Source organism: Phacochoerus africanus, chromosome X, assembly GCF_016906955.1.
Source record: "Phacochoerus africanus isolate WHEZ1 chromosome X, ROS_Pafr_v1, whole genome shotgun sequence".
NCBI lineage: Eukaryota > Metazoa > Chordata > Mammalia > Artiodactyla > Suidae > Phacochoerus > Phacochoerus africanus.
The window spans coordinates 101,634,926-101,648,670 of NC_062560.1; positions in this window are offsets into that span (position 1 = coordinate 101,634,926).

Genomic DNA, 13,745 nt, shown 5'->3' on the forward strand with positions numbered 1-13,745 from the left:
ATTCTCTTTGAGAAATTTTGCAGTTTTCATTTTTATATTTAATACCGTGGTCCATTTTGTGTATGCTGCAAGGTCTGAATTCAAGGTTTTTTGCATATGAATATTCAGTACTTCCAGGACCATTTATTGAAAAGATTATTTTTTTCTAATGAACTTCCTTTACACCTTTGTTTGAAAAAGTGTCTGTTGTCTTTATTTGTGTGGGTATATTTCTAGGCTCTCTGTTCTGTTCCATTGATATGTATTTTTCTGTTTGGACATCAGTCTGTCTGTCTTGATTATAGTGTAGCTTTAAGATATGTCTTAAAATCAAGTAGTGTTAGCCTTCCAGATGTGTTCTTTTCTCAAAGTTGCTTTGACAATTCTAGGTCATTTGCATTTACATATGAATTTTAGAATCAGCTTCTCATTTTCCACAAAAATTTCTGCTGGGAATTTGAAAGGGATTATATTGAATCTATTAATCAATTTGGGAAGCATTGTTATCTCAACAATATTGAGTCTTTTGACCCATGAATAAGGTATAAATCTCTCTTTAGATTTTCTTTAGTTTCTAAAGAATGCTTAGAAATGCAGTGCTTTACAGTTTTCAGTGTACAGGTTTTCTACATCTTTCCTTGCCCAAATGCTTTGGCCAGAACCTCTAGGACAGTGCTGAGTAGAAAGAGAACGGCCACCCTGATTTGTTACCGATCTTAGAGGGAAAGCACTCGGTCTTTTACCACTAAGTACGATGTTAGGTAGAGGTTCTTCATGATGTTCTTTATCAGGTTGATGAAATTCCCTTCTATTCCAAGTTCGCTGAGAGTTATTGTCAATAGTGGATGTTGGATTTTGTCAAATTATTTTTCTACATCTATTGAGATGATCCTAAGGCTTTCCTTTGTTAATTTGCTAAGGCGAGAATTATATTGATTTTTCTAATGTAAACCAACCCTGCATTCCTGACATAAACCACACGTGCACATGATGTATTATTCTCTTTAGATATTGCTGGATTTGATTTGCCAAATTTTGATTTGGGGTTCTTGCATCCATATCCATGAAGGATATTAGTCTGCAGTTTTATTTGTATCATTTCAGTATCAGGGTAATGCTGGCCTCATGGAGTGAGTTAGGGAATATTCTCTGCTTTCAATTTTCTGGAAAAATTTGGGGAAAATTGATATTATTTCTATCTTGTTTTTGGTAGACATCACCAGGGACAACATCTGAGCCTGGAGTTTAATTTGTGAGAAGCTTTCTGACTGCAAATTCAATTTCTATAATAGATGTAGGGCTATTTATATATTTATATTATGTTATAAATATATATGTTATATAACATATATTTATATTTTATATTTATATTCTATATATATAACTTGTGTTATAGGTATTCATTTATATTTTATTATATATATTTTATATATAACATATTTATTTTATATATAACATATTTATATTTTATATATAACTTGTGTATATTTATATTTTATATATATTTTATTTTTATATTATTTATATTTATATTATATATATAACTTGTGTATATGTATTCATTACATATATAAAATTTATATGTAATTTATATTATATATAATATTTTTATTATAATATTTATATAACTTTATTATATTTTATATTTTTATAAATATTTTATATTTTATATGTAACTTGTGTATATGTATTTATATTTTATATATATTGTATATATATGATATATCATATATATTTATATTTTATATATTTATATTATATATATAACTTGTGTATATGTTATTTATATTTATATTTTATATATATATAACTTGTGTATATGTATTCACTACATATATAAAATTATATATATAATTGGCTTGTGGCTGCTTCTCTTCCTCTGCACTATCTTCATATTACCTTCTCCTCTGTGTCTGTGTCTAATCTCCACCTGTGTCTCTTATAAGGATACATGTGATTGTATTTAGGGCCCTCCTGTATAAGCTTCTCTCTCAAAATCCTTAAGTTAGTCATATCTTTTGCTACGTAAGGTACTATTCACAGGTTCTGAGGATTAGAACATGGACATATCTTTGAGATCACTGTATACAAGGCATATTTTTTCCACCTTTTTCTTTTTAATTTATTTGTACATTTGTATTTAAAGAGTATTTATTGCAAACAGAATACATGTGGGTCTTACTTTTTTATTCATAACTCTGACAGTCTTTTAATTAAGGTATATGGTAGACAAGAATGGACCTCTGGGAGTTCCCGTCGTGGCGCAGTGGTTAACGAATCCGACTAGGAACCATGAGGTTGCGGGTTCGGTCCCTGCCCTTGCTCAGTGGGTTAACGATCAGGCGTTGCCGTGAGCTGTGGTGTAGGTTGCAGACGTGGCTTGGATCCCGCGTTGCTGTGGCTCTGGCGTAGGCCGGTGGCTACAGCTCCGATTCAACCCCTAGCCTGGGAACCTCCATATGCCGCGGGAGCGGCCCAAGAAATAGCAACAACAACAACAACAACAATAACAACAACAACAACAAAAAGACAAAAAAAGACAAAAAAAAGAATGGACCTCTAAAAATGTCCTCATCCTAATCCTTAGAAACTATAAATATGTTACCTTACAAGGCAAAAGGGACATTGCACATGTGATAAATTAAGGATTTTGATATGGAAGATTATCCTGGATTATCAGCATGGGCCCAATGTAGTCCTGAAAGTCCATAAATGGAAGGCGAGAGGGTCAGAGTGAGAAAAAGGAGATGTATGACAGTGCAGAGGTTTACGTGATATGCTTCGAATGCTGAGGAAGGGGCTGTGAACCAAGGAATGCAGGCAGCCTCTAGAAACTGGAAAGGGCCAGGGAATAGATTCTCTCCCAGAGACTTTGGAAGGAACCTAACCCTGTTGACACCTTGATTTGAGCTCAATGAGACCCATGTCAGATTTCTTACCTACCAACCTGTAAGATAATAAATTTGTTGTGGTTTTTTTTGTGTTTTGCCTTTTCTAGGGCTGCACCTGCGGCATATGGAGGCTCCCAGGCTCGGGGTCGAATCAGAGCTGTAGCCATCGGCCTACACCACAGCCACAGAAACATGGGATCTGAGCTGCATCTGCGACCTACACCACAGCTCACGGCAACACCAGATCCTTAACCCACTGAGCGAGGCCAGGGATCGAACCCACAACCTCATGGTGTTCCTAGTCGGATTCGTTAACCACTGCACCACGACGGGAACTCCTAAATTATTTGTTTTAACCCTAACAAGATGTTTAGAACATTTATATTTAAGGTGATTATTGATGTAACTAGGTTTCAGTCTTTCATCTTGCTATTTTTTTCTCTGTACCATCTGTAGTTTTCTCCTTTTCTGACTTATGTTGGATTAATTGAGTATGTTTTAGTTTTCATTTTATCTCTTTTGTTAGCTTTTTAGCTGGAATTTTTTTTTTATTTTAGTGATTGCTTTTGGGTTTATAGTGTAGATATTTAACTTATAATCTACCTTGAAGTAATACTTTATCACTTTACAAGTGATATAAAAACCTTACAATAGTACACTTCCATTTCCCCTCTCCTGGCCTTAATCCTAGGGTTTTCATATATTTTACTTATACAGAAGTTATAAATTCCACAATACATTTTTATTATATTTGTTAAAATAATCAACGATCTTTTAAAGAGATTTAAGAAAAAAAGAAAAAATATACTTAAGAAGTTTCTAATATTCTCTATTACTTTCTGCAGGTCCATATTTATATCTGGTGTCATTTTCCTTCTGCTTAAAGGATATCCTTCAACATTTATTGTAATTCACATCTGCTTGTGATGAGTTTTTTCACCTTTGGAATGTCTAAAATGTCTTCCTCTTTTATTTGTTTAAAAATGTTTTAGATGGGAGTTCCCGTTGTGGTGCAGTGGAAATAAAATCCGACTAGGAACCATGAGGTTTCGGGTTGTATCCCTGGCCTTGCTCAGTGAGTTAAGAATCCAGCGTTGCCATGAGCTTCGGTGTAGGGTACAGACAGAGCTCGGATCTGGCGTTGCTGTGGCTGTGGCATAGGTCGGCAGCTGTAGCTCCGATTGTACCCCTAGCCTGGGAACCTCCATATGCCACGAGTGCGGCCCTAAAAAGCAAAACAAAATAAAAATAAATGTTTTAAATACACATAACATAAAATTTGCCATCTAAACCATCTTATGTGAACAGGTCAGTGGAATCAAGTGCATTCACACTGCTATGCAATCATCACCACCCTCTATCCCCTGAACACTTCATCTCACAAAAGTGAAACACTATGCCCAGTAAAAATCTACTCCCCATTCCTCCCTCCCTGCAGCCTCTGGCAACCACCATTCTACTTTCTACCTCTATAAATTTGATTACTCTACTACCCCAAGTAGGTAGAATCATACAGTATTTTAATTTATATTAAATTCTCTCTGATCAAATAGCTTCTGCAATTTTTCTTTCTCCTGATCAGACCCTGCTTGATACATTCTTTTTCTGGCAGTTTCATTATCAAGGCAGCATGGTGATCGTACTTAGAATCCTCATGGCATGGGTTCAGATGTCACTTATTAGCTGTACAAATTACTGAATCTCTCTAATCCTCAGAATGTCACCAGGTAAAAATGGAGAGAGTAACACCCACCTTCCAGAGTTTTTGTGAGGATGTATGCGAGCACTTATTGGACATTATTGGTGTCCAATAGATATTCTTCCCTTTTTTTTTGTCTTTTTGTTGTTGTTGTTATTGTTGTTGTTGTTGTTGTTGTTGCTATTTCTTGGGCCGCTCCCGTGGCATATGGAGGTTCCCAGGCTAGGGGTCGAATCGGAGCTGTAGCCACTGGCCTACGCCAGAGCCACAGCAACAAGGGATCCAAGCCGCGTCTGCAACCTACACCACAGCTCATGGCCACGCCAGATCGTTAACCCACTGAGCAAGGGCAGGGATCGAACCTGCAACCTCATGGTTCCTAGTCGGATTCGTTAACCACTGCACCACGACGGGAACTCCTATTCTTCCCTTTTATTCATTTCTTCATCATTATCCTGTAAGCACTTAGATCTGCCCCGCTCAGCAATGGCCTCCCTCACTATGTCTTCCTCAGTCTCCCTGTCAATTGTACACTGGGTTGTAAACCTTTTTCTTGGAATTCTTTTTCAACAAATGCTTATTTTAATAATCAAAGCTCATTGTTAACGAATTATGGTAGCTTAGTGTGTTCCCGAACAGGAAGGGTAATTGGTGTATTTCAGCTGCCATCGTAGGGTCAACAAAAGAGATGCTAGTTGGGGAGGTCCCTCTGCATGGAACCAAGCTGAAGGATGTCTGACTCTCTGGGTGCCATGAAAACCCTTATCAGATCTAATACCTAATATAGTCAACCTCTTTTTCTTATCTGGTTCTAAATTATCCTCATCTCCCTTTAAATACCACCTGCATGACTTACACCACCTGAAATACTAGAGACTTTCGTGTGCTCAGTCAGACACTGTTTTTTTATCCGTGGTTCTCAACTTGGGGCCATTTTGCCTCACAGAGGACATCCAGCAAGGTCTGGCGATGTTTTTGGTTGTCTCAACGGGGGGGGGGGAGTGTGCTGCTGGCATCTAGTGGGTTAGTGGGTAGAGGGGTGCTGCTGGCATCTAGTGGGTAGAGGACAATGCTACCAAATATCTCTGCAATGCAGAGGACAGCCCCCCGCAACATAAGTCACCTGGCCTATAATGTCAGTAGTGCTGAGGTTAAGAAGCCCTGACCTAATGTGAATTTGAAGAGAAATAGAAATCCTCTGTGCTACCCCAGAAAATAATGCCGTGCTTTCTGGGGCTCGATACTATAGATTTGGAGGTTTTGTGTGCTATTGTTTCTGCTTTTTTGAGTAGAAAATTGAAAGTTGACTATGTGATGTAACTCTTTTGTTTTGTTTTGTTTTTTGTTTGGCTTTTTAGGGCTGTAGCTGCGGCATATGGAGGTTCCCAGGCTGGGGTTCGAATCAGAGCTGTAGCCACAAGCCTACACCACAGCCACAGCAATGCCAGATCCGAGCTGTGTCTGCGGACCTACACCACAGCTCATGGCAACGCCGGATCCTTAACCCACTGAGCGAGGCCAGGGATCAAACCCTCAACCTCATGGTTCCTAGTTGGATTCGTCTATGCTGCACCACGGCGGTTTCTCCTGTGATGTAAATATTCTTAAATGTTACTCAAAGCAGCAGGGTTTTTAGAGGTTCCTACTCTGTTTTCTGCTAATCTGAAAAATCAGTGATTTTTTTATAGAATATTTTTACATTGATGGTTTTTAAACTGCACTTTGCAGAACGAGGTGTTTCATGGGTTTCCTAAGAGAATGGATGAAAGAGCTGAGAAATGGAAGCTTCACCTTACCTCACTCAGAGTTGTTTTCCTTTATATGTGGATATTCTCTGTGCAATTTGTCTTGCAAAATGCATTCAACTCCTAAGAAGAAAAACATTTTTGAATAACATTACTGTATACAGTAGATAAATGTATTAGTCAGGGTCCTCCAGAGAAACAGAACCAACAGGAGAGATGGTGTGTGTGTGTGTGTGTGTGTATGTGTGTGTGTGTGTGTGTAATATAATGAGGAACTGGTTCACATGATTTCGGAAGTGAGAAGTCCCAAGATCTGCCATCTACAAAGAGGAGACTCGGGAAAACCTGTGGTGTAACTGCAGTCCAAGTTCGAAGGCCTTGGAAACCAAGCAAGCTGATGGGTAAGTCTCAGTCCAAGGGCAGAAGATGACTGTCCTAGGTGAGTCAGGCAGACAAGAAGCAAAAGGGATGAACTCCTTCCACTTTGTGTTCTATTCGGGGCCCCCGTGGATTGGATGGTGCCCCCACACACACACACACCACGGGAAGGACTGTCTGCTTTACGGAGTCCTTCAATTCACATGCTAATCTCATCCAGAAACACCCTGACAGACACAGTCAGAAATGCTGTTTAATCTGGGCACTTCTGGAATTCCCGTCGTGGCTCAGCAGAAATGAATCTGACTGGCATCCATGAAGTTGCGGGTTCGATCCCTGGCCTTGCTCAGTGAGTTAAGGATCCGGCGTTGCCATAAGCTGTGGTATAGGTTGCAGACATGGCTCGGATCCCTCGCATTGCTGTGGCTGTGGTGTAGGCCGGCGGCTGCAGCTCCAATTTGATCCCTAGCCGGGGAACCTCCATATGCCGAGGGTGTGGCCCTAAAAAGACAAAAAGAAAAAAAAATCTGGGCACTCCTCTTAGCCCAGTGAAGTTGACACATAAAACTAACCATCATGTAGGTTATTGAATATTTGAATGTGAATTGTGAATTTAATTTTTTATTTTCCAATGACCTAGGACCACAATAAGGAAATCTCTTGAAAGAATATCCCTGCATTCTTTGTAAAATCTACAGGTGTGATATCCTCTTGTGATATCAAGATTTGGGGAAATGTTCTTCAAATGTCCCCTCGTCCTTGCATTGACTCTGATTCTGCAGACACTTAGAAGAAGTAGAGTTATCAGCCTGCAAGAGAACTTTCCAGAGAGGATTGAGCTCACCTTCTGGAGAATCTAGAGAAGGATGTTTTACCATTTCCCTCGCTGTTCTAAATTTTAGCAGCAAGACGTAAGTTCTGCACAGTCTCGGAGTCCCTTGGGATTACGGACTGCTGGAGGGCAGGAACTATATGACTTTCTTTTCTCCTTCAGCTCGCTCTCACAGACCTTTAAAATCTCATGTGCTAAATGACTAAACAAGTGGTAAGTGGGCAGATATCTTTTCCTTCCTACCATCTCTTGCCCCTTACTCTTTTTTGTTTGTTTGTTTGTTAGTTTTTTAGGGCTGCACCCTCCTCCCATGGAGGTTCCTAGGCTAGGGGTCAAATCAGAGCTGCAGCCGCCGGCCTAAACCACAGCCACAGCAATGCAGGACCCGAGCCGCATCTGCGACCTATACCAAAGCTCACGGCAACGCCGGATCCCTAACCCACTGAGCGAGACCAGGGATGGAACCCACATCCTCATGGATACTAATTGTGTTCGTTACCTGCTGAGCCACAACGGGAGCTCCCTCTTGCCCCTTACTCTTTGAGCTCACTGGGCCCAGCTCTAGACAGAGTTGTGAGGCAGATCAAGTTTGCTTTGGTGCCCTTTGCCCACCTGGTGTTCCTTTCTCCTGAATGCCCAGTGTGTCCCCCTCGCCACGATCATTTCACTCTCAGATGGCAGAGTTGCCTGTTCTTCCCAGGTGGCATCTCAGGCCTCGTCTGCGCTTCCCCATTATGTGTCCTAAATCTTTCTCTCTTTAATGATGCCACAGAGTCAGGGTCAGGACACCAGCTCTGGCCTCAGCAGGCAATGAGGGACAGATGGCACTTCCCTCCATCTCTCGTTATCTCCAAACCCCGAGCCCACCCCTGGTGGACAGCACTTACCACCTCCCAAGCCCCCTTCCCCCTCTCTGAGGACAGTTTTGTGTGCCCCCAGGGTTGTTTGGTTTTGAAGGGGGGGTAAGCCACAGAGATAGAGCAACCCCTTCTTGGATCACCGTACCTCCCACTGTTCATGGTTCAGAGCGCCTGTCCTCCCAAGTTGATCTACTGAGAAAAGTATAAGCTCCTGCCAGGTCAGCCGTTTCCCTCCACGCATGGGTTATCCTGTCCTACGTTGGCCACGGGAAGGGAAGGAAACAAACATTTTCGTTGGCCACGGGAAGGGAAGGAAACAAACATTTTGTTTCAATTAGGGAAAAACGGTATTGAGGATTTACTCTTTACTTCATCTGTTAAACAAGTCATCACATGCCCCCTATACACAAATAGATTTATGATAACAGTGACTTCTGTAGGATGTTAGTTTCTTTTCTCTTTGCTCCATCAGCAACATTTTGCAGGGAAACTCAAAGAATTGTAAATGGCTCCATAACAAAGGCAAATGACACTGAAACATATTTAACATTAAGCAACTTCCAAACTACCATCGACAGATGTTTCCAGGTTTCGTTTAAAAGCAAAAAACAACTTGAGTACCCGGTGTGAACATAAAGTGATAGGATTATTATCTTCTAAAAATAAACCTGAGTGGGTGTACCCATCCAAAGACACAATCTCCCAGTTAGTTTAGCCACCTTGAGCATCTGAGTCCTGGTTCCACTGATGTGGCCACGATTGTCTTGGGGACTAAAGCTAGACTTCACCTCCTCTGTCAGGAAGCTGGTCCTCAGCCCCGAGTCTGACTCTGATGCTTTTCTTCTGGGCTCCCTGTGCTTACACCTGTCAAACACTCGTTACCCTGGATTGTCTGTCTCCCTTACCTGGCTGGGTGTTCCCTGAAGGTAGGGGAGAGGTCTTGTTTGACTTTGTATCCCTGGGGCCAAGCAGTTGCTCAGTAAATATTTGTTAATTGAAAAATATCTGCGTCATATTTTTTGGACCAACTGCAACGATAGCAAATCTTTCTTCCTTTTTTTTTTTTTTTTTTTTTTGCTATCTCTTGGGCCGCTCCCGCGGCATATGGAGGTTCCCAGGCTAGGGGTCCAATCGGAGCTGTAGCCTCTGGCCTATGCCAGAGCCACAGCAACGCGGGATCCGAGCCGCGTCTGCAACCTACACCACAGCTCATGGCAACGCCGGATCGTTAACCCACTGAGCAAGGGCAGGGATCGAACCCGCAACCTCATGGTTCCTAGTCGGATTCGTTAACCACTGCGCCACGACGGGAACTCCAAATCTTTCTTCTTTTAATGGAGGATGTGATTTTTGGCAAACAGATGTTATTGAGAAACATGTTGGGTAAATAAGGTATCCATCAAACTGAAGAACTCTGTCTCTATTTAAAAATGAGCTGTGATCACAAGGTATTGACTACTTTGCTTCTGTGATTCATAAACTGGCTCTGAAAACAATCCCAAAGAAGGAGTTACGAAAGGTTTTGAGCCAGAGAAGCTTCCCAGGGCAATATCTTTGAAAGACTTTGTTCATCAATTTATTTAAGGTCCAATACGTGTTCAGAGAAAAATCAAACATTTGTCTTGAAAAGTACTGGATACCTGCTCTAGGGAGCAGAGCGTGCCATTTAGAGGTTAAGAGCATCATTCGGAGCTGGACAGCTTGGGTTCTGATCCTGCTGCTGCAGCTAAGTTAGCTGTGGAGTCTTGGACAAGTTACTCACTTCTTCATTTGTACAATGGGGACAGTACCTCCCCCATAGGGTCATTGCGAGGATTAGTTGCGTCACTCACATAGAATATAGCACCTGGTACAGAGTAAGCGCTCAATAAAAGTTGTTATTGTCATCATCGGCATTCTCTTGTGGCGCAGCGCGTTAAGGATCTGGTGTTGTCACTGCAGCGGCTTGGGTCTCTGCTGTGGCACAGGTTTGATCCCTGGCCTGGGAGCTTCCGCATACCATGGGCGTGGCCAAAGAAAAAGTCATTATCATTATCTTTATCGTCATAACAGTGTTTGAGGCACCCTGTTAGAAAATACTAAAGATAATACTAAGCAAAAAGGCATATCGCTACCCTCAGCAAGTTCACAGTCTGATGGGAAATACAGACGTGTAATTTATAATACAACTTGATGGGTGCTCTTGGAAATGCCAGCTGTCATGATGGGAGCAACAGCCGACATGGGGAGAGGTCTAGATGTGAGAGCATCTCAGTACATTCTACAAGTGACGAACGCCCTCCACGCCATCCACGCCATCCAGAACATCGTGCCCTGCAAATGTGTCACCGCGACCAGATGCTTGATATTCACGTAGTGATGAGAACAGAAGGACCTGAGAGTAGAGAGCACACTTTTTTTTTTTTTTTTTTTACTGAAATACTGCCATTTCTTTTAAACAAAGGAATGATATGCGGTGTCAATGCCTGGGAAAGTATTCAGGGCTCCTCGTGGCACTCTGAATAGAAACCAGTCTGGACAAAGGATCCATAGACTCTATCATCAGTATATCTCTCTCTTAAAAATTTTTTTTCGGTTCCAGTTTCAAAAAGTAAGATACATTGTGCCTCTTTTCTGGAAAGAATTGAATAATCTGTAAGGATTTGCCATTGTAGCAGGTACTTTACGGGTTGACTAGGGATTTGAATTGCATCAAAATTTAAGACTAGTAATATTAAATAATGATAAAATTTACACTTGGCAAGCACATTGTTTCTTGACAGGATCATTTCTTTCACTGTGCAGAAAATAGTTTGTTTTTTTTAATTGAAATATCGGTTGCCGTTTTTGAACCCAGAGTCTCCCTCTCTCAGAAATAGTTCTGAAGATGACAATTTATGTTGCGATCAGCTATTTTATATGATTCATGAAGAAACACTTTAAAAATAACTTTGTAATAGAGACAGAAAACCATTTCTTCACAATTGTGATTCATCATAATTATTTTTGAACATTTGGTAAATCCTATTTCAGGGAATTTTTAAGAAGTGCTTTAGAACCCTTGTCGAGCCTGTTTCAGGCCCTCCGTTATGGATTCTGCAAAAGCTTCACTTTGTGAAGAAAATGGACTTGAGGTCCTAAGCCTAGTGTGAGACAACGTAGTTACATCTGTTTCTGCCCGCTCTTCATCCTTTCAGTCTCTCTTCCGAGAAGTTCAGAGAAAGTCAGGGGATTATTTAGGGGAATTCAAATAATTGCAAAGAGAAACCGCATCCTTCCCAACATGGCATGTTCTGTGCTCCTGGGTCCAAGAGGCAAACCTGGCGGGGTGTGTACTGAAAGATGTCTCTTTCACGAGAGAAGAAGGTGAGGTTACCATGCCAAGTCTTAAGAAGAGACTTGTGATGGAGCCACAGATGTGTTTTCTTAAGAAAAGGAAAGAGAATGTGGCAGCGGTAACTGGAGCCGTGTGCTATACCAGGCATTGGTTTCAGGCTTGCTTAGTTGAACTGAATTGTCTGCTTAGCGTTTGTAATTACTGTTTGGAGAATGGGCAAGATACCATTCTGAGTTGTGCAGAATGAGCACACAGCTGTCATCTTCATTTCTCCCCCAAAGCCATTAACAGTTGGCTCTAAAGTGAAGGATTTTAATGTAAAACCATTGCAAAAAAATAAAATAAAATAAAGTGAAGGATTTTATTCTGCTACTTGGATCATGCGTAGAGCATCATAAAGTACGTCCATGTTGGGAAGGAAATCTGCGTTCTGCGCTTGAGTATGATCAACACCCTTTTGGGACCCTAATGATGCCCAGACTTTCCACCCTCACCTGGAACTTCCTAAGGGTTCTGAAAATGAAGTTTTCACCAACTAAGGCTACTATTACCCCGGGTGCGGTTTTTGTAAAAAATTTTTATTTATCTAACTATAGTTAATTTATAATATTGTATTAGTTCAGGTGTACAGCTTCAGATTCTTTCCCATTTTAGGTTATTACAAGATTTTTTACATAGTTCCCTGTGCTATACACTAACTCCTTGTTGTTTATTTATTTTATATCTAGTAGTGTGTATCTGTTAATCCCAAACTCCTAATTTATGCCCCCCGATTCCCCTTTGGTAACTGTAAGTTTGCTTTCTATGTCTGTGAGTCTGTTTCTGTTTTGTAAATCAATTGACTTGTTTTAATTTTTTAGATTCCACATATAAGCAATGTAATACAATACTTCTTTTTCTCTGCCTGACTTACTTCACTTAGTATGCTAATCTCTAGGCCCATCCATGTTGCTGCAAATGGTATTATTTCATTCTTTTTATGGCTGAGTAATATTCCACTGTATATATGTACCATATCTTCTTTATCCATTCCTCTGTTTATGGATATTTAGGTTGCTTCCATGTCTTGGCTATTGTAAATAGTGCTGCTATGAACATTGGGTGCATGTATCTTTTTGAATTATAGTTTTCTCCAAATATACACCCAGGAGTGGGATCACTGGATCCCATGGTAACTCTATTTTTAATTTTTATTTGGCCACACCCACAGCATGTAGAAGTTCCTGTGCCAGGGATTAAACCCATGCCACAGGAGCAACCTGAGCCACTGCAGTGGCAATGCTGGATCTTTAATCCACTGAGCCACCAGGAAACTCCTATTTGTAGTTTTTAAAGGATCCTCCAGAGTGTTTTCCGTATACCAATTTACATTCCCACCAACAGTGTAGGAGGGTTCCCTTTTCTCCCTCCGCACCCTCTCCAGCATTTGTTATTTGTAAACTTTTTGATAATAACCGTTCTGACCCACAAGAGGTGCTACTTCATTGTAGTTTTGATTTGCATTTCTCTAATAATTGGCCGTGTTGAGCATCTTTTCATGTGCTTGTTGGTCATCTGTATGTCTTCTTTGGAGAAATGTCTGTTTAGGTATTCTTCCCTTTTTTTGATTGGGTTGTTTTTTTTTGTTGTTGAGTTGTATGAACTGTTGGCATATTTTGAAAGTTAAGCCCTTGTAAGTTGCATCACTTGCAAATATTTTCTCCCACTTCATTGGTTGTCCTTTTGTTTTGTTTATGATTTCCATTGCTGTGCAAGAGCTTTAGATTTGATTAGGTCCCATTTGCTTATTTTTGCTTTTATTTCTATTGCCTTGGTAGACTGACCTAGGAAAACATTGGTACAATTTATGTCAGAGAATGTTTTGCATATGTTCTCTTCTAGGAGTTTTATGGTGCAGTGTCTTTTTTTTTTTTTTTTCAAGGCTGTACCCTGTGGCACATAGAAGTTCCCTGGCGAGGGGTCAGACTGCAGCTGGAGCTGCCAGCCTATGCCACAGCCACAGCAATGCAGGATCCAAACTGCCTCTGCAACCTACACCACAACTC